The sequence below is a fragment of the Rutidosis leptorrhynchoides genome, chromosome 11, assembly GCF_046630445.1.
Source record: "Rutidosis leptorrhynchoides isolate AG116_Rl617_1_P2 chromosome 11, CSIRO_AGI_Rlap_v1, whole genome shotgun sequence".
NCBI lineage: Eukaryota > Viridiplantae > Streptophyta > Magnoliopsida > Asterales > Asteraceae > Rutidosis > Rutidosis leptorrhynchoides.
The window spans coordinates 95095876-95117502 of record NC_092343.1 but is presented as its reverse complement, the minus strand read 5'-3'; positions in this window follow the sequence as shown (position 1 = coordinate 95117502).

The window sequence follows — 21627 nt, the reverse complement described above, 5'->3', positions numbered from 1 at the left end:
CATGGGTTAATTGTCTTTTGTCCTGGATTATTCAATATGTCCGTCTGGTTTTTGTCCATAACAGTCCATCAGTCATAAATATAAAGTGCGAGTGTCCTCGTCAAATTATCCTTATATCCGAAGTTAAATATTGCAACTAATTGGGGACTTAAACTATAATTACACCAATTGTCCTTGTATATAATTCACCCCTGTTTTAATAAGTCCATTGACTATTAATCCATTCCCGTGTCCGGTTAAATGAACGATTATTAGTACTTATAAATATCCCGCCCATCGTGTCCGATGGAATGTATATGGTTATTTATAGGTACGTCCAATTGTAAATCTTTATATTAAATTAACAAACTATCATTTAATTAAACAAATATAAAGCCCATTAATAACCCATAGTCTAATTTCCACAAGTGTCGTTCTTTTGTCCAAACCCCAATTATGGTACAAAGCCCAATTACCCCGTCTTAATATTTTAGCCCAACATCATGATTACTTCGGCTTAAATAAGCATAATAATAACTTAGCTACTAGATATTAATTTAAAAAAGTTGAACATAACTTACAATGATTAATAATAGCGTAGCGTTACATGGACAGAATTTTGACTTACACCCTTACAACATTCGCTAACATACCCTTATTATTATTAAATTAAAATTAAAATTAAATTTATAATATATATATATATATATATATATATATATATATATATATATATATATTTCAGAGAGATAGAGAGGATTAGAAAAAGTGTTAACATTTGATCAAAAACTGCGAAACTTATAGGATGTCAACTGATTCTGTTCACCATGCGATCGCATGGGTTTATAACTTCCAGGCCATGCGATCGCATGGCCCCCTGGGACAGCTCACATTTGGTTGTTTTCTTCTTTCCGACGGTTTTATAAATATATATAATATATATATATATAATTTTTAATAATTATTTATATATTATATTATATTTATTTGCATAGTTAACTTGTAATTTTAGCTCCGTTGCGTCGCGCGTTAAGAGTTGACTTTGGTCCCTGTTCTGGATTTTCGAACGTCCTTGCGTATAATTTAATATCTTGTATTTTGCATTTCGCGTCTTGTACTCTTGTAATTTTGAGACGTTTCTCATCAATAATTTGAACCACTTTGATTGTACTTTGTACTTTTGAGCTTTTTGGTCGTTTGCGTCTTCAATTCATCGAATCTGTCTTTTGTCTGCACCTTTTATTATTTAAACGAATATCACTTGTAAATAGAACAATTGCAACTAAAAGCTTGTCTTTCTTGAGGGATAATGCTATGAAATATATGTTCGTTTTTAGCATTATCAAATATTCACACACTTGAGTGTTGCTTGTCCTCAAGCAATATAGTCTTGAAATAAAAACATACTTGAATCACTTCTTTATTCTTCACACTTTGTACATCAGTGATTTCTATACGGTGGTATGAACAATGGTAGTAACGATGTGGTTTACAGTCCCACATGACTATGAAAATTTAGATCCTTTAGGAAATTGGATCTTTATGAAAACATTTGATCTTTTAAAAATTCAATCTAGCTTTTACCCTAGATAAGTTTTCCGGAATAACCCTTCACCGGTGTTTGCAAAATGTTTTTGTGGGTTTGGTGGGTTTCAGATTTGAAAATTTTAGCTCAAAACTTATGGTTTTATGTCACCCACTTGCTAACCTTGTATTAGGAAAGTAACATGTCCAGTATACTTGCTCCGTATATTACCTTTTGGTAAACTACCGTCCAGTTGTAAAGGAAAGCATTGAACAAACAACTGTTAAGGCAATGTCCCCTGACATGCTTTTAATTATGGTCTATATCGTGTCGGATGCAATTACTATCCTTTGTAGGAGCAATAGTAAAGATCACCCTATAGTTTTTCGGTCTGGCACAAGGTCCTGTCTTCGACCATGCTATGCAACCACCATTCTTACGGTTGACACCCGATTTGGTTCAGGTGATCTAATGAATTTCAGATGAATTCTTAGGATTTTACATTCAATGGTAATGAACACATTGAAAATGGGTTTTCAGAAAACAAATCGGTTTGTAATTTTGATCAAAATATTTTCTCGTTCAAGCTCGAGTTTAGATATCATTAAATTCCATGAGTTTGTAATTCTCAATCTTTAAGGTCAATCTCAAGAATTGAGTAATATTAGGCTTAAAAGCTGATTTTTGATCTTTTAAGGAGATTATCCTTTCTGGGGGTCTGATTCATTAGTCTTATCAAGCTAATTTGCACGGCGCCCTCCCCATTTTACGAGACAGATCCTCTCATGGTTAGGATAAGTCTAACCACTTGGCGACCCTGTTTGATGCTGAGGTCCGTGGATTTCCTGCTGATTTTTGAGAAAACTTTTCAAGGTTTTTCGTAGACTCTACAACTGGTCTGGACGACAACTTCCTGACCTAAATCAAGAAGCGCGTGTCTTTTTCGGAAGACTTTACTTCCTTTTAATGATGGAATTGATTCATCGTGTAGATCCATCTTTCTTTCAAATATATTATAAGAAATTGGGTAAAACTGATAAAATTGTCCAAAACAAAAGTATCTTCGGTTATTTGTACAAAAATATGTGATATATGTTTTAAATAACTTGGTAAATTTTCCCACACTTGGCTTTTATTTTCCTTTCTTTGCCTTTTTATTGTCCTCTATTCCATTTTAAATGAATTCTAACATTTTGGGTTGTTTCTCAATTTATGTCCTTTCCGAGGTAACAATAATTTCGGTGTTAACACCTAGTTTTACCGTTCATAAATATGTATAAATATGATTTTGAATTCATTTATTTGAAAATTTTGAAAAATTTTACTAGAATTGGGTAGTCAGTATATAAGACTAGTGCTGTTCTTTATTATCAGAGAGCACTAGATTCTAATACAACTACTGCGTTACTAGTATTTTTAATGGTAACCAAGTGTATAAGTTAAAATTTTAAAAATCCGAAAGAATTTAATCCCTTCCCACACTTAGATCTTGTAATGCCCTCATTTGCAAGAAATCAGTAACAATTTAAATTATTAAGAGTGATTAGCGTAGAAAAATGATTAAATTTTATCAAAGTTTCCCAACATATTGGCATTTGTTTGCTGAATGATAAATGGTGCACATCATTTGTTCATTCCGTCTTGTTGTTACATCACATTTGTTTTTTGTTTTGTCGTCAAAATTAGTAGCTTTTGCTGAACTTAATGTCAGTCTTTGAAAATGCGCTGTTTTACCCTGCTGTGTACAATTGACAATATACATACATACAAATAATAACATGCATGGTAATTTAAAATGAGACTTAACATCCCACTTTCAAATCAAATATGAAATATTAATACTATATAATAAAAATATTAAACATTACAATAAAAGTATCACAATATCATAGGTTTAAACATAAATAAATAGAAATAATAAAAAAAATAAAAATCATAGAAATCACCAACGTGAACTATATCAATCTGGATAGGGGTTCCAGTTCATGTCGTTGGTCGGGTTCCATGGTTGGTGATAGGTGTACTGGTAGGCCTGGTTAGAGTCGTAGAGAGTAAATAGTGGTCTCATCTCGGGCTGGTGTGGAGGATAGTAAGCGGGTCAGGTCGGTACGTAGTGATCCTGAGGTGATAGCCGACTCATGATCTGACGCTGATGATAGTCCCATCTATCATGTTGTCGTTGCCTAGAATGCTCGTACTCATTCCGGGCTTGCCACTGCTCTAACTGACTAAATCTATCCTCGTTTGTCATTTCTACCTCATCTATACGCTGGTAGACGTCAGTCATAGCCTCCCTAATGACATCCCTAATGTCATCCTCTTCCTCCATTTCCTCATCTGAACCTCTCTACCTGTGGATGATTACCATCATAGGGTACTGCCTGGTTGCATCTGCTCTTTAATACCTTAGCACCCTGATAGACCCTCAATCCTAAAGGCTCAACCTGTTCCCTACATACCAAAAGTGGACCCCCTTGATCCCTATCTACAACCAAATACTCTCCAATTAGAGTAACAAAAATACCTCCTCCTATTACTCCCCCTTCCTGTATTCCTTCCACCATCTTAGACAAATAAAAACTAACACAGTAAGGGAATATTAACAAAGCCTCTTGGGTCTCGAATACACTTAAGGTAAAATAAATCATGTAAGGTCATTTTCTCCTTGTTGTGACCTCTCTGTGTAATCGAGTTAGCCAGAAATCTATGAATTATACGAAGCTCGGCTCTGTTAATATGTAAGTAGGAGTGTGTTCCTGCCCGCCCAAAAACATTATAATCTGACATACGCCTCCAGACGGCATTAGCATCAAAATTCCTATCTACCCTTTCACCATGATAAATCAAGTTTGTACAATCGGGTAATAGTAATTCAGCCGGCGTATATATCTGTAAAGCCCTGGCCATGTCCAGTATGGACATCCTGTACATCCTACGGCCAAGTATAAATCTAAGAAAACTTCTATCATCTAACCTATCTATATCTGCATTTAACGCTATAGTACTCATAAGCTCAACGCACCATTCCTTATATACAAGCCTACGAATGGTGAATAAACGTTCCCAGTCGGGAAAAGAAGAGCTGCCATACCTTTGGATCAAATGCTGTCTAACTGATTTATCTAGTTGGATCCTTTCCAAAGTCTCCCAATCAATTATCCTCGGCACTTCTACATTTTTAGTTACCAATTTGAATTTGTTACTTTGATATGTCGGGTAATCTCTCCAACTTCGATCAAATCTCAAATTGGGATGCAACTGTTCTTCATGAATCGTTGGGTGTTGTACTATCAGATGCATCGAAAATACTACGTAGGCATCAACATATTCTTGTTACGGATCATAATAAGGTACGTGTTGATCAGGTTGTTGTTGTTGTTCCTGTTGTTGCTCCGGTTCATATTGCATTTCTGGTTCAGGTTCTGGAGCAGGTTGTCTAGATGATGATGATGCACCATCAGTATTAGTAAATCTCTGCAAAACACATTAAACACAAATTTTGTGCATCCAAATATGCATTAGTGTTAGCAAAATAACAACTTGAAACAATTACAATAACATGTTTAATCAAATTTAAACTTATACACATTTTCAAAATTTTAACAATTCTACACTTTTTCAAATAAGCATATATGAAAATTTTTACAAAGTTCATAAGCATTCAACTTAAATAACATGTTAAAATAACCATTACTAGCAATTAAACAAGTTTCAAATGGCATTTAGATCAATTTAGTCAAGTTCATGAATTTTATACCTAAAAAGTCCACTTTAATTTTTTAAAATCATGTTTAGGATCAAAGTTTGGATCATTTAGCTACCTAAACATGTTACACTACTTAATTTAGCAATGATTCATGACAAAAATCGGCCATAACCTGTTTATATCAAAAAGCCCCAAATTGATCAAGAACACAAACCCTAGATTCCTAAAATTTTTGAAGTTTTTGGCTTCAAATCATGTTAAATAGCATCAATCTAGGTTATACATGCATAATATACTAATAATTTAACTCTAATTTCACTAGAAATTAACAAAATCAAATTAGGTAAAAATATAGCTCAAGAACAATAAAAATCAAATTTAAAGAGGTTTAGGGGTGTAATTGTTACCCTTCTTGATAAACTCTTATCAAATTCATGATTAGAGCAGATTATAGCAAGAAATTTGGTTGATTTTGGTGAAAAATTGATGAAAATTGAGAGGATTTGGGGAGTATGTTCGTGTATTTGTGTGTGGAGTGAGGAAACAGCAGAACTCGACTGACCTTTTGATACCTGACCAGAATTCGGTCCTCATGCGACCGCATGAGTTTTTCAAAAAAACCCCATGCGATCGCATGGGGTCTGGCATTTTTTTTATATAAAAACCTTATACTTTTTAAAACAAATAATTAATAAATTTTTAAAAATTTGTTTCTTTTTAGGAGTGAGGACGTTTCGGATCGTTGTCCTAGTCCGTCTCTCAACAAAGTTTTAAAATTTTGTTATTTCAAAGCGTTGTTTTAAAAGCAAAGATTTTTGGGTTTTTTAATATTTTTGGCATACTTTAATTCAATAATATTAAAAATAATGATAATAAAAGTTCTCGTCCCTCCCTTGGGTAGAGCAATTTCGGTTCAACGACCTAGTTTTCAACTCTCGACGAATTTTAAAAATCAAAGTTTTAACTTAGTGAAATAAAGTAAATTTTTATTTTTAAATTCACACCAAACTTAAATTTAAAATGCATAAAATTAAAAATTCATATTATAAAAATTCTCACCAAACTTATATTATATTTTTGTTTTTATACATACAAACTTATTTTAAAAAAATTAATTTTTCAAATATTTATAAACTTAAATATATTGATTTTAAAAAGTTACATTAATAATTTAATATTTATATATTAATTTTAAAAACAAGGTAAAAATTAAAAATTAAAAATCTTTTTGGTCTTTTATCCCACTTTAATCAATCAAATATTATCAAAATATACGCCCCTCTTTTCGGTAAAGTAATTTCGGCTATATTACCTAGTTTTACTCCTGACAAATTTCTGAAATATTTTGGGTTGATTGATTAAAGATATTTATACATTAAGAATAAACGGTAAATTTCGCAGTGATGTAATAAATTTTTGTATGATATCAATAATTTCGGTTACGCATACCTAATTTTATTGCATACCAATTTAATACTTTATAGCGAACGATTCAGCGTTTATTATCAAAAGGTTAAAAGCAATAAAAATAAAAATAAAAACTGTACTTACTTACCTGTGAGAAAGAATTCTCAGAGACCTGCTTTAGCCGACTCATAGGAGAGTCGTGTGATTTGATTTTCCATAGCTACGTAAGCATAACCTCGATTCTTCAATATCTTTTCTTCTAAACATATGAACGGTCCTTCTCTGCATAGAGTAACAAATTCGGTATTTGAATATGTTTGATTATTTGAACATTTACCTTCATGTGACCATTTTCCGCATTTATAACATCTTTCAAGGTGTCGTGCTCTTCTTTTTGTTGCGGATTTTGATTTTCCTTTACCAAAATGTATCTTATGATGATCTTTTCTGAGTTCTTTTCTTACTCCGTCCATTTTGCCTCTTATGAATGATACCAGTTCACTCGGAAGTGTGTCATTATTACGTTTAGTAATCATAGCGTGTAGCATTAGACCATGGTTCAGATCAAAGGAATTCTTCATCTCGTAAAATCTAAAAAAAATAAAAATTCAGAATGGGGGGGAGAAGACTAGTTCTTTAGGGTCTGCTAGGGAAAGACCATTCGGATTCCATTCTCGGAAACTACACGAAAACAGAATATCTAACTCTAACAGAAATATATATTACCCTAAAAAGATTCGAACTTTCCCACACTTAGTTAGCTGTGATGTCGAAATTGTGATTAACTTCATCTTCAACTTCCATTGGATTATCTATGTAATGTTTAACTCTGTAACCATTAACTTTAAATTCAATCCCATTTGAATTTATTAATTCCACTGTTCCGTACGGGAAAACTCTTTTGGCTATGAATGGTCCAGACCATCTTGATTTCAATTTTCCAGGAAATAGCTTGAATCGTGAATTGAAAAGAAGAACTCTGTCTCCTTCTTTAAATTCTTTTGAACTTCTCATTCTTTTATCATGCCATTTCTTCGTTCTTTCCTTATAGATTAACAAATTTTCGTATGTTTCATGTCTTAATTCTTCTAATTCGTTTAGTTGGCTTAACCGTAGACGTCCAGCTTCATGTAAATCAAGATTACATGTCTTCAAAGCCCAAAATGCTTTATGTTCAATTTCTACTGGTAGATGACATGCTTTTCCATAAACGAGTTTAAAAGGTGTGGTTCCAATTGGAGTTTTGTAGGCTGTTCTAAAAGCCCAGAATGCATCCTCTAATTTCATGGACCATTCCTTCGGATTTGATCCTACGGTTTTCTCTAGAATACGTTTTAAATCTCGGTTGGTATTTTAAACTTATCCACTTGTCTGTGGGTGATAAGCAGTGGAGATTTTATGAGTTACTCCATATCTTTTGAGAACTTTCTCAAGTTGATTGTTACAAAAATGAGTACCCTGATCACTTATTAAAGCTTTCGGTGTTCCAAACCTTGCAAAAAGACGTTTTAAAAAGTTGACTACAACTCGTGCATCGTTAGTTGGGAGAGCTTGTGCTTCCGCCCATTTAGATACATAATCAATGGCAACGAGAATGTAGAGATTATTATGAGATTTTGGAAATGGACCCATAAAGTCAATACCCCAAATGTCAAATACTTCACATACTTGAATGACATTTTGTGGTATTTCATCACGTTGACTTATTTTTCCGGCCCTTTGACAAGCATCACAGGATTTGCAAAGAAGGTGTGCGTCTTTGAAAATTGTAGGCCAATAGAATCCAGCATCATAAACTTTTCTTGCTGTGAGTTGAGGCCCATAATGCCCTCCTGTTGGTCCTGTGTGATAATGGTTTAAGATTTGACTAGCTTCATCTCCGAATACACATCGACGTATTATTCCATCGGGACAACTTTTAAACAAATGTGGATCTTCCTAGAAATAGTGTTTTATATCACTAAAGAATTTCTTTCGTTTTTGGTACGACAATCCTTTTTCAAGGTATCCACATACTAAGTAGTTTGCATAGTCTGCAAACCATGGGATTTCATTATAATCTATCTTTAATAGATATTCATCAGGAAAGTTGTCTTGTATGGCCGATTCATTTAGAACTTCTAATTCGGGATTTTCAAGACGAGAAAGATGATCAGCGGCGAGATTTTCTGCTCCCTTTTTATCTCGGATTTCAATATCGAACTCTTGTAAGAGTAAGATCCAACGGATTAATCGTGGTTTAGCATCTTGTTTTTAAAATAGGTATCTAAGAGCAGAATGGTCGGTATAGACCACCGTTTTAGCTAGAATGAGATATGAACGAAATTTGTCAAAAGCAAAGACAATATCAAGGAGTTCTTTTTCAGTAGTTGTGTAGTTCGTTTGTGCTCTTTGTAACATCTTACTAGCATAATATATAGGTTGAAATCGTTTTTCAATCCTTTGTCCTAAAACGGCTTCCATTGCAAAGTCACTTGCATCGCACATTAGTTCAAATGGTAGATTCTAATTTGGAGTTATCATGATTGGCGCATTAGTGAGTTTTTCTTTAAGAATATTAAAAGATTTGATGCATTCATCCGAAAAGATGAATGGAGCATCCTTTTCTAGGAGTTTATTCATAGGAGTGGCAATTTTAGAAATATCTTTTATGAAACGTCGGTAAAAACTGGCATGCCCTAGAAAAATCCTAACTCCTCTAACATTGGTGGGATGTGGAAATTTAGCAATTACATCTACTTTAGCTCTATCCACTTCAATTCCTTCCTTTGAAATTTTATGACCAAGAACAATGCCTTCTCTAACCATGAAATGGCATTTCTCCCAATTAGGAACTAGATTTGATTGTTCGCATTTAATAAGCATTCGTTCAAGATTAACTAGACATGATTCAAAAGTATCACCGAAGACTGAAAAGTCATCCATGAAAACTTCCATGCATTCTTCTATCATGTCGTGAAAAATCGCCATCATGCACCTTTGAAAGGTTGCAGGGGCGTTGCAAAGTCCAAATGGCATGCGTTTGTAAGCAAAAGTACCATAAGGGCACGTGAATGTGGTTTTTTCTTGATCTTCGGGTGCTATTGGAATTTGAAAGTATCCAGAAAAACCATCAAGAAAACAATAGTAACTATTTTCGGCTAATCTTTCCAACATTTGATCAATGAAAGGTAAGGGAAAGTGATCTTTTCTGGTGGCGTCATTTAATTTTCTATAATCAATACAAACACGCCATCCTGTTACAGTCCCAGTAGGAATAAGCTCATTTTTCTCATTTGTGATGACAGTCATGCCACCCTTCTTAGGTACGCATTAAACTGGGCTTACCCATGGACTATCAGAGATTGGATAAATTAAACCTGCATCTAGCAGTTTAATTATTTCTTTCTTAACAACATCTTGCATATTAGGATTTAGTCTTCGTTGGCGTTGCACATACGTTTTATGACCTTCTTCCATAAGGATTGTATGTGTGCAATACGAAGGACTTATACCTTTAATATCATGAATCTTCCATGCAATAGCTGGTTTATGAGCTTTTAGCACAGAAATGAGTTGAGATTTTTCATTTTCCGTAAGAGAAGACGATATTATTACAGGTAATTCAGATTCACCATGTAAATAAGCATATTTCAAATGGTTTGGAAGTGGCTTTAACTCTAATGTCGGTGGTTCTTCTATCGATGATTTATATCGATATCTGTCTTCTTCTTTTAGCATTTGAATTTCTTCTGTTGTTGGTTCATATCCATCAGCCATAAGTGTAGCTAACATTTCAGCTTCATCAATTGGTTCAGTTCCTTCTCCTAAACACGTCTATTATTGCTTTAGCCGTGTTTAAGAATGGTCTTCCTAATATGAGAGGAACTAGAGAATCTTCTTCCATGTCCAGAATAACAAAATCTACTAGAAATACTAAAGTACCAACTTTAACTAGCATGTTTTCCATTATCCCTCTAGGATATTTTACTAATCGATCGGCTAGTTGTATGCTTATTCGTGTTGGTTTCAATTCTTCAAGGTCTAGTTTAGCGTATAGTGAATATGGCATTAAATTTATACTAGCACCTAAGTCTGCCAATGCTTCTATTGAACTAAGACTACCCAGAAAACATGGAATCGTGAAACTTCCTGGATCTGATAATTTTTCTGGTATCTTATTCAACAGTACTGCAGAACAATTAGCATTCATAGTAACAGCCGAGAGTTCTTCCATTTTCTTTCTATTTGTGATTAGATCTTTCAAGAATTTAGCATATCTAGGCATTCCAGAAATCACATCAATGAAAGGAAGATTTACATTTATTTGTTTAAACATATCCAAGAATTTGGATTGCTCAGCTTCAAGTCTCTCTTTTCTCATTTTACTCGGTTAAGGAAGTGGTGGTTGGTATGGTTTAACATAAGGCTTAGCCTTAACTGTGTTATCTTCATTAACCTTTTCAACTACGGTTTTGTTTCCTTATCTTGCTCAGGTTGTGGTTCTTGTGGAGTAGGAATAGAGTCATCAGAAATTACAGGTATTTCAGGTAGTTTAAGTGTAATACCACTTCTTGTGGTAATGGCTTTAGCGGTTTCATTCAGGAGGTTAGCATTTGTATCACTAGGTAGACTTCCCGGTGTTCTTTCACCTATTAACCTTGCTAGGTTGCTCACTTCTTGTTCCAGATTTTGAATAGAAGCTTGTTGATTTCTAAATGCTTGAGCATTTTGTTCATTGGTTTGTTTCTGGGATGTGAAAAACTGCATTTGAGATTCAACTAGCTTCGACATCATATCTTCTAAATTTGACTTTTTATCATCGGTTTGTGATGGTTTATTTTGAAAAATAGGCGTTTGCTGATTGTAAGTATTGTTGGATACTTGCTGATTGCTAGGACCTTGTTGGTTGTTGTATGGAACATTTCGGTTATAATTCTGGTTTTGATTGTAGAGTGGTCTTGGCGGTTGATAATTATTCTGATAATTATTTCCAGGCCTTTGGTTCATGTATGAAACATTCTCTCTTTGTTCCATTGTTTGTTCAATACTGAGACAATCTTTTGTTAAATGTGGTCCTCCACACTACTCACAACTAATTCGTATTGAGTGGATATCTTTAGTCATCTTTTCCATTCGTCTCTCGACAGCATCTATCTTTGCAAAAATGGAATCAAAGTCATGGCTAGAATCGGCTCTAGCAGCTTTAGATTATCTAATGATATCTTTTTCTTGAGGCCACTCATGTGAGTGGGAAGCAGTGTTATCAATAATTTTATAAGCGTCAGTTGCGGTTTTCTTCGTAATGGAACCACCAGCTGCTATATCGATGTCTTTTCATGTAGTGATGTCGCATCCTTGGTAGAATATTTATACTATTTGATAAGTGTCTAAACCATGTTGCGGACATCCTCTCAATAACTTTCCAAATCTTGTCCATGCCTCATATAGAGTTTCATTTGGCTTTTGTGTGAACGTAACAATTTCTCCTTGAAGCCTCACAGCTTTAGATGCCGGAAAGAATTGTTTAAGAAAATTTTCAACTAAAACGTCCCATGTATCAATCGCCCCTTCAGGTAACGATTCTAACCAATCTCTGGCTTCTCCCTTTAAAGTCCAGGGAAATAACATGAGATAGATCTGTTCATCCTCAACTTCTCTGATTTTGAATAGAGTACAGATCCTATTAAATGTTCGAAGATGTTCATTTGGATTTTCTTTTGGCGTACCACTATATTGGCATTGATTAGTTACCATGTGTAGGATTTGTCCTTTGATTTCATAATCTGGCGCATTAATGTCTGGCTTAATAATGGCATGACCTTGGCCAGTGCGTGTAGCTCTTATTCGGTCTTCCATACTTAGAGGTTCCGTTACTTCCATAATTGAAATTGTTGAATACGAATCACTAGAGGATTTTGATTTAACGGTTTGTGGTTCAGGAGGAATTATTAGTGGTTCTGGATCTAGGAATTGTCCTTGAATATCCTCCGGGTTTTCAATTTTGAAGTCGGGTTCAAAAAATGAATTATCGGAAATTTAAATTGGAGTACTTGGTTGACTAGATGACGATTCTAAAGAAAAATCAACGGCGACAATGTTGGCTAGATGTCTCGATCGAGTTACAGGTGGTGAACGTATGAAAGGTGGTGAACGTTTTGCTCAGTGCATTCACTGAATATCCAATTAGTTATAAAAGATAAAAATTATATAAGTTATCAAATTAATAGACTTTTCTGATTTTGCCCACGTTTCGAATAGCCAATAGATGCAGCAGGTAGCCAGGACCCTTTAAATCGGAAGCCCACAACTCGCCACTAACAAATCCAACTATTACTACGAACCAGAAAATTTTGGATGTCTATCAATTTAACCGCTTAAAATAATTTTTCGTTGAAATTTTAGAGAAGAAATAGAAAATTCTATGTCCTAAAAACTAGAGCGTCGAGAAATAAGAAAGAAAAAAAGTGCGTCGAAAAACGTCGAAAAATAAAAGGTCAAAAAATAATAAAAAGAACGTAGCGCGTCAAAACTTAAAAAGTCTAAAAACTAAGAATTAAAAGTTGCGTCTAAAAGTATTAAAGCTTAAAAGGAATACTATATCCAAAACGGCAATAACTTAAAAGGTACTAAAATCTTAAAACGGCATCACAAAATTCTAAAGCGCCTGAATCTTTATCTAAAGAAAAAGCACTTAAGGGATTTTACGGTAAAGTCTTAAAATCTAGAAATAAAAATTAACTACGGCAAAATACTAAGTTTAAAACTAGTTACGAACGATAAAAATACAAATTACGAAATAAACGATTAAAATATACAATTTATAAAAAGATATAAAAAATAATAAAATTACATATTTTTATAAAAATATTATTTTTATATTATTATTTTATAAAAGTATTAATTTATATATTAATAAAACTAATTATAACTTAAAAATACAAAATAAATAAAACTAAAACTAATTAATATAATAATTAACCCTAATTAGGGTTTAATAATAATAATAATTAAAATTGTTAACCCTAATCCGTACCAGCAGAGGGATCAGACCTGTCAGACAGACTCATGCGATCGCATGAGTTCTACGTTTATGGGCCATGCGATCGCAGGGATTCGGATACCAGGCCAAATTTGGGCTGCTACAGTACGGCCCGAATTCTATTATATATTTATTTTTATTTTTTCTGTTTTTAATTTATTTATATAAAATAAATAAAAACTTAATTTTTAAAAACTAAAATAGAAATAGAAAAAATTTATATTTTAAACAAACTCTTAAAAATATATATATTTCTTTTTTCTTTTTATATTTTTGTATTTTTAATATTTAAAAACGTATTTTTATAAAAAGAAATTAAAACTTAATAAAAATCTTTTTTTTATAGAGTTTCGCTTCGTCGAGTCCCCGGCAGCGGCGCCAAAAATACTTGATGGTATAGCGAAGGGGTACAAAATAGTTATATTTTTACTACAAAATACTATTAAATACGATACAATTTTACACAAGTTATTTATTTATTTATAGAGTGGATATACCTAAACCTTGCTACAACACTTATAGGCAGTGTACCTAATCGTACAGTAGTGTAGTTTTTAATAAGTCCGGTTCGTTCCACAGGGATCTTAGCCAAGTTTAACGCTATATTTTTAAAAACTATATTTGTAAAAATATAAATATATATATAAGTAGTATTATTATTATAAAAAGGAGGTTTCTACCGTTTAATGACCGGTTTGTCGATTTTAAAACTTAAGTCGCAGTTAAAACCTAATGTAAAATATTAAAAGTAAATATAACTTAATTTTAAGCGTAAAGTAAATAAAGATAATGAAATTGCGATAAATAAAAATGCGATAAATGAAATGACGATAAATAAAATTGTGATAATTAAAAAGTACGATAATTAAAAGTGCATTTAAATAAAATGACAGTAAATAAAAGTGCGATAATTAAAAGTGCAATTAAATATGAAATAAAGGAATTATGCTTATTTAAACTTTCGTAATCATGATGTTTGACGTGTTGATATTAGTTTATTACCATGGGTTAATTGTCCTTTATCCTGGATTATTCAATATGTCCGTCTGGTTTTTGTCCATAACAGTCCATCAGTCATAAATATAAAGTGCGAGTGTCCTCGTCAAATTATCCTTATATCCGAAGTCAAATATTCCAACTAATTGGGGACTTAAACTATAATTACACCAAGTGTCCTTGTATATAATTCACCCCTGTTTTAATAAGTCCATTGACTATTAATCCATTCCCGTGTCCGGTTAAATGAACGATTATTAGTACTTATAAATATCCCGCTCATCGTGTCCGATCGAGTATATATGGTTATTTATAGGTACGTCCAATTGTAAATCTTTATATTAAATTAACAAACTATCATTTAATTAAACAAATATAAAGCCCATTAATAACCCATAGTCTAATTTCTACAAGTGTCGTTCTTTTGTTCAAACCCCAATTATGGTACAAAGCCCAATTACCCCGTCTTAATATTTTAGCCCAACATCATGATTACTTCGGCTTAAATAAGCATAACAATAACTTAGCTACGAGACATTAATTTAAAAAGGTTGAACATAACTTACAATGATTAATAATAGCGTAGCGTTACACGGACAGAATTTCGACTTACACTCTTACAACATTCGCTAACATACCCTTATTATTATTAAATTAAAATTAAAATTAAAATTAAATTTATAATATATATATATATATATATATATATATATATATATATATATATATATATATATATATATATATATATATATATATATATATATATATATATATATTATAGAGAGATAGAGAGGATTAGAAAAAGTGTTAACATTTGATCAAAAACTGCAAAATTTATAGGATGTCAACTGATTCTGTTCACCATGCGATTGCATGGCCCCCTGGGACAGCTCACATTTGGTTGTTTTCTTCTTGCCGACGGTTTTATAAATATATATAATATATATATAATTTTTAATAATTATTTATATATTATATTATATTTATGTGCATAGTTAACTTGTAATTTAAGCTCCGTTGCGTCTCGCGTTAAGAGTTGACTTTTGTCCCGGTTCCGGATTTTCGAACGTCCTTGCGTATAATTTAATATCTTGTATTTTGCGTTTCGCGTCTTGTACTCTTGTAATTTTGAGACGTTTCTCATCAATAATTTGAACCACTTTGATTGTACTTTGTACTTTTGAGCTTTTTGGTCGTTTGCATCTTCAATTCGTCGAATCTGTCTTTTGTCTGCACCTTTTATTATTTAAACGAATATCACTTGTAAATAGAACAATTGCAACTAAAAGCTTGTCTTTCTTGAGGGATAATGCTATGAAATATATGTTCGATTTTAGCATTATCAGACACCACTAAATGCTTGTGAATAAGTTTGATAGAGAGCAGTATTGCTTGATACCAGTTCCCCGGCAGCGGCGCCAAAAACTTAGTACTCTCCCGTGATATGGCCAAAACGGACGGTTTTTATTTGCGCGGTGTCGTCGGGCCGCGGCGCGCCAGGTTCAGCCACTCGTGGGAGAGGGTACTGTTTTAAATTTATATTTAGCGGGGCCTAAATCTTACTACTCCTTATAAGTAAGGGAAGTATGACCTAGAGTAGTATTTTGAGATATCAGTAGAATCGAACCTATATTTAAGCCTAAGATAGTTAGGGAGTAGTGTTATTTAATTTGGGATTTTCTAATTTATAAGATAGATAAAGTAAATGTGATAAAATTCGTAATTCAGATAAGGTTAAAGTGAGTGCATACTATGACTTCATCAGTTATTCTGCCGAGATTATGGAATGCTGGCACATGAATAGGCAGAGGCCTTGTATTCATTACACTGGTCCTAAATGTCCATGTCATAAGATATGTCACTGGGTACTGCATTAGGCTTGAAGATTCTGAATAGACAGCAACGTCCCTTACCCCCGACGCCCGTGCAGTCTGACTGCAGGCATACACGTTCAGACGACTCATCCAATTGAGCGACTCGGTTGGGTGACGTATTAACATTCCAAAATGGTCTAAACTTTCTTAAGCATAATAGAATACATGGTTTACCATATCCGAGAGACGTGATGTGTTTCAATGCTTTCATTAATGATTGGTTTTGAAAGATAGTTAGGCCCTTAAAAAGGGTTCAACCATAAAGAACACCATGGTCAAGTCCAGCTGACTCCCATGAACACGTTCGGTTATCCTAACGGTCCAATCCTTTATGTGTCTAAACAAACAGTTCCTTAATTAACTAAGAATCCCTCAAGTGGGGTGCAATGCTTAAGACCACGTTATGGTGCAGTGTACTAGTCAACACTAACCGGGTTCCATGACCTTACTTAGAAGAGGTACAGCTTACAACAACCGATGTGCTTCAGCATGCACGTACGAAGTTTATATGCTTGGTGACTACAATAGCATGGTCTAGGACTGACAATGTACTAAGGTTCTATTCAGATGTTTCAATACGAAAGAGTCCTCAGTCGGAATCCAAAGCTTGATAGACTTACTACAACCGGTGTGCCTCAGTCGATCTTACGTTGTATCCGATAGACTTCTCTTACCAAGGGGTGACACAGATAGTGTACTCTGAATTGGGGTTCGCGACTTCCCAATAACAGAGCCTATAACTATGTTCTATTAGTTGGGAAAGCGATTGAGTTTAAAGCATAATCGGAAAGCATTTCGACAGCATACACAAACTATAATATTATTTCGGCATTATAACTGCTTACATTATAGCATACACTAAAGATAACTACTCGCTAATCATGGAAACAATATCATAAAACATTATATAAGATAAAGGATAGAAGTCCCAGTAGATTAAACGAGTTCTGAATACAAAAGTGACAACTTCAAGACTCCAGACCGCTCTTAATACAATCTTCAGCGTTCTTCTCCGGGTACTAGGTTTCCCGTACGGAGTCGAAGGCCTTGAGAGTATGACTAATATTGTACAAGAGAGAGAAAGAAGTAAATTGAAGTGTGTGTTGGAATGAATGACAAAGACCCTTTAAATAAGCAAAGTTTTTCCCTGCAAACGGCTGGCAAGCCGTATGGCAACCCGTTTTATGAGCCGTATTTGGCAAGCCGTTTGCTTGACAGCCCGTTTCTTGGGGCCGCTTGCTGGACCATTTGGCAGGCCGTACCCCATACTGGCAAGCCGTTTGGCAAGCCCTATGGCAGGCCGTTTTTGGTGCTGGCCAGCCTCGGTTCACTGGATCGTAACTTGATTTCTTGTCTTTCACCGTTTTTGCTCTAGAATCTTCGTTTTAGCTCCGATTCTCTTGATTCTTTTTGCATTGCCTTCGTAATTACTTGTTCTTCAATTCTAACCGACGAAGTGGGTATTTTTCCAACAAAGTTTGAATCTTTCTTGTTTTTTGGGCCTTAATATCGGGGTGAAAACGTGACTTTTTAGCCTATATCAATCTTGTTCCAAAATACTCGAAATGAAAATGTGATTTAGAATGATGTATTACGTCTGGCCAGCGAAAATACATTGTAGTAAATCATACAGTAGTTTCGAGAGTCGGAAGAGATGTAACAAGTGTTAGATCGGATGTTGTTTGACGATTAATGTGATTTTCGATGACTATTGACCGAAGTTGACTTTTCCGCAATAGTAATGCTAGTTGAACAATATTTGGACCTAGGCTATTGATGATCGAATAAGCTTTAAATTTGAGTTTTGATGAGTTCTAAGTAAAATAAAGACGATGCAGAGATAGTTTTTTTGCAGTGTTAAAAAAATGTGTATTGATGTCATTTGACTGACTTAATTGTTAGATGGATGTTTATTGCGTGTGTTAGTGGATATCGTTGACTTGAAATCCATGTTCGAATGATTAATGTTGGTTTAATATTTCATTTGTAAGTGTTTCTTCTAATGATGATATGAATAAAGGCATGCTTTTAGTGATGAATTTCGGGTAAGTATCGACCTAGATGAGTGATTTATGACGAAACTCTTAAATATTGAGTTTGAACTAGGTATTTATCTGCAGATATTTGTTGTTCTGTTGTGATCAATGTTGACCTAGCGTTAAATTATTTGAAGAAACGGATATTTTTCTTTGTGTATAGAGGTTAGTGTTAGTCTTTGACCTGTGACACAGACCTAAGTAATACTGAAAATTCGATGAAAATGATTTAGGAAAAAACCCTAAGACGAAATTGATCGATATAAAGTGGTGAGTTGATAGCGGTATTTAGTGTCAGTAGTATGTGATGTACCTAGACCTTGTGTAATTCTTGGCTAAAGGGGGGTTAAATTTGTTGGTTCTGATAGCATTTTAACCAAGTGATAAACTTTCTGATGTAACTGTAGCAATGTTGGGCATGTGTATTGATGTTACATGAGGGAATTAACACTTGGATAATTACTTCTGGAACGTGAGGATGGTTATTATTTACTTAAGATTTGTGATGTAATGATTGAATTGAATTGAAATTTGGGTTGGTAATCATTTCTACTATCATTGAGTTGACCAGAATCATGATTTAGTCATTGAATAATTGGGTGAATATTGACCCAGATAAGCGAATTTCAACGAAATTCTTAAATATCGAGATTGTAACAGGTATTAAATTACGGATTTTGGGTAATTTAGTGTAATCCGAGTTGACTTGGCGATATTGTAGTGATGAAATTAGCTAAGTTTGTGTGTTCTAAGGTAAATGATAGCCATTATTCAGTGTTTTAGACTGAGTTAATCTAGGAAATTCGATGAAGGTGACTTAAGGATGACCTCAAATCAAGATTGGCAGATATCAGGTAGAAGGTCATTAGTAGTGACTCGAGAGTTAGTGTGTAAAACCTGGACTTGAGATGGAATTTTAGCGGTATTTCGTAAGATTGATGATAGATTAAGTTTGGAATTCGGACGAAATTAGACTTGTTCAGTTATTAGATAGCGGAAGGTTTTCAACAATGAATTTCTTTAGCCAGTGGTAAAGACTGTTTTCTAGACCAGAATGTCAGGAACGATTCGGATATCGTGTAGAGTAAGTAAGTAAGTTTGCAGATTGGCATATAGCGGGTCTTGACCTTGGGTAGTAGACTAGCAGATGGTGTGTATAACTTTAGACCGGTAAGTTAGCTTTTGACCTACGAGAATGGATGGAGCTTTTTAAGGCGTATGACCGTAAGACATGTTTTGACTTAGGTCTACTTGTAACCGTTGTGGTGGTTTGTTATACCCATAACCTTTGTTGACCTTGATTGACCAGATTCCGAGGACGGAATCTCTTTAAGGGGGTAGATTTGTAACATCTTGAGATCGGGCCTAGGTGGAAATGACCAAATTGCCCTTGCATGGTATTAATTAGTAATTTTAATAATTATATGTTTATAATTATTAGGTTAAGACCAGTTTGTGATAAGAGTCACAGAACAGGTTTGTTTATTTAAATTAGACTACGTTTGGGTCACCAAACTACGTACGAAAGATATCAGATAACTAGTAAATACCCGTGTGTGATGGGGTATTGTGTTTAACACTAATATATAAGCTAGGAGTTAGCTTTTTCTCTCATTTTCTTGAAAGTTCTAAATAGAACCCGTACTTATTTATCTCCTTCACAAACCCTAATATAATCCAAGTAATAAATTGAATCAAGAGGTTTAGTGACTGATTTCTAGCATCCTTGTGATCATCTAATCAGGTTTGTTTGCTTGAATTCGTATTTTAATTCATAGAAATTGGGTTTTGGGTTTAAATGGGTTTTCTATGAATTTGATGCTTGAATCTTGCTAATTGATGTTAGTTAATCTTGCTAGATGCTCAATATATGTTGTTTGTATGATATATGAGCTTTGTGGACTGTTAATCGATCATAAACATCCTCAATTTAGGATTAATCTAGTTTTTGTACAAAAGTGTGTTCTTGAAGTATTGGTTAAATTTGTTGTTGTTTTAATGTAATATTGTGGGTTTATGTTCCTAAATGTTTTATAAACAAGATGTGGTAAGTTTTGAGGTCAAAAACGAGTCCTGGAGCAAGAGTTGGTCGAAAATGGCTTAAACCCGTCACTTTTTGCTGTTCAGCAGCTCAAGAACACACTCAGTCGATTATCTTTAGACACTCGGTAGTGTGTCTAGACACTCGATCGTGTGTCTCTAGACAATCGGCCGTGTGTCTTTTCAGTGAGTAGTGTGTCTTTTCAGCATTTTGTGAAAATTGTTTTGGTCGTAACTTCGTAACTCCGTTTTTGATGAATCAAATATCGTTGGATTCGTATTGACAATACTTTTTAATGGTAAACTTTTAAGAAGTTAAATCAAAATGTATTTTGGTCAGAAAAGGGGTTTTAGCGTGTATGTCTTGTTTTGCACGCACTTATATGACGTTATTGAATGAAATTAGGTTGTAGACTTATCAAATGATGAATATATAATGTTATGACTTGGTTTAATGTTGTGATGGAGTATATGTATATGTATATAAGTGTATATGTGTGTGTGTGTGTGTGTGGATATATGTATATATATATATATATATATATATATATATATATATATATATATATGCGTGTGTGTGTATTTATATATATATATACATATATATATATATATATATATATATACACACACACACATTGTGATTGTGATATTGTTAGTATTTGAAATATGTTTTACTAACTTGTGAGTATTGTTTTCAGGTGATATAGATGAGGAGAAGACTCGGTGACATTATACTACCGAGTGATGCCGGTATCGGTGAGTGGGACTAACTGGAGTATATAGTATAGAGTAGCATGTTATATTATGATTGACATGCTTGTTAGTTATACTTACTAATACAGTTAGTTAGTATGATGTGAAGACTGCATGTTGATTGATGCTTGTTTGTTAGAGCCCAGTGCGTCCCTATTGTGTGGTTGCCTCGGTAGGAGAGATCAACCTACGGGTTGGGTTCCTCATGTAGTTTCCTAGACAATCGTGGTGTATATATATGTGAATGATGCATCCGTTGTGTGTGGATTATGTATATACATACG